Here is an 811-nt window from a genome sequence, read left to right on the forward strand (position 1 = left end):
AAGTAACAGAAGTAGGTAGTAAAAGTAAATTGTTTCAAGATATTAACTTCTTTCCAATTTATTTTACATTTGACGTTTCGTCATAAAATATAATTCAGCTGAATTTATAACACCATATATCACATCATTTTCATTGTTACAAAGAAGTTTAATATGTTGTAAAAAAGATGATATTTCATCCAATGTGCTTGTAATTTATTATCTTCCGGACGTTTCCCTTACAAAAGATAAACACATGTGTCGCTCCATAGTCTTCTTAAGATCAAGAACTGTCGTAGTGGAAGCCATGGTGAAACAAAAATTATATTATTAGGATGATTGATCAATTCAAATAGACAAGCATATTAATGATAAATTATTATAAACATCTCAAACATTAACGCAAGGTTTGGCAATTTTCCACAATTAAAGAATAAAGTTATAGCTTGTCCTACCTGTGATGTAAGTTCTTCTGTCGTAACTATCCGAGATTAATGCAGAGAGCAATGGAACATTTTCAATAACATTGTCAATTGCCACATTAGTTTGTCCTATCAATTCTTGATGACTAATTCGTCTATAGTTTCAAACTATGCTTTATCAGAATACAATTCTAACAAAGTATCTCTTATTGCATCTTATGAGTTTTTTCCTGATGTTTTCTCATCAAAATACACACGATAGCCTTCGCACAATAGCCTTCTCAAGATGAAGAACTGGTATCTTGTCACGTGGTAGAACCTATGAATGAAAGGAAAATTATATTATTAGGATGATTGATCAAATAGACCAATATATAAATGATGAATCATTATAGAAATCTCAAACATTA

General features: G+C 30.0%; 1 long non-coding RNA gene across 1 annotated transcript; it reads right to left on the reverse strand.

The window, feature by feature from the left end:
- Positions 1–25: 25 nt before the first annotated feature.
- Positions 26–805, reverse strand: LOC106750849. Its single transcript, XR_001374991.1, has 2 exons — positions 435–805; positions 26–269 (listed from the first exon to the last, which is right to left on the reverse strand). It is a non-coding gene; the product is annotated as an uncharacterized LOC106750849 (long non-coding RNA).
- Between the last annotated feature and the right edge of the window lie 6 nt (positions 806–811).

The sequence above is a fragment of the Dinoponera quadriceps genome, unplaced genomic scaffold (genome assembly GCF_001313825.1).
Source record: "Dinoponera quadriceps isolate SergipeBrazil2010 unplaced genomic scaffold, ASM131382v1 scaffold6746, whole genome shotgun sequence".
Classification (NCBI taxonomy): Eukaryota; Metazoa; Arthropoda; class Insecta; order Hymenoptera; family Formicidae; genus Dinoponera; species Dinoponera quadriceps.